Here is a 431-nt window from a genome sequence, read left to right as displayed (position 1 = left end):
TGGTAAAATAGTCAAGAAAAAATGACAAAGAAAAATGAAATGGAAAGAAACAATAGAAGTTATATGAAAGATGCTAAGAAAATATTGATAAACTGGATGGATAAATGATAACTCACTGAGCAGTTGAAAGCTGAAATTAGAGACCTCTCTGTGAGAGAAACAACTAAGAAGAAAGCCAAAATAACAAATGCTGGTTTGTAACCTTTATACACTGCTGGTGGAAATGTAAAGTGGGATAACGACTATGAAAAACAGTATGGTGCTTCCAAAAAAAAAAAAGAAGAAGAAGAAACTAGAAATGGAAATACCATATGATACAGGATTCCAGATTTATACCATAGAGATCTAATAGAATATATATGAACAAATATATGTTGTTGTTGTTAGTATGGACTCATAGCAACCCTATGCACAACAGAACGAAACACTGC

Source organism: Chrysochloris asiatica, unplaced genomic scaffold (assembly GCF_000296735.1).
Source record: "Chrysochloris asiatica unplaced genomic scaffold, ChrAsi1.0 scaffold00024, whole genome shotgun sequence".
In the NCBI taxonomy this organism is placed as follows: Eukaryota; Metazoa; Chordata; class Mammalia; order Afrosoricida; family Chrysochloridae; genus Chrysochloris; species Chrysochloris asiatica.
The sequence above is the reverse complement of the archived record's forward strand: the minus strand, read 5'-3'. Positions refer to the sequence as shown.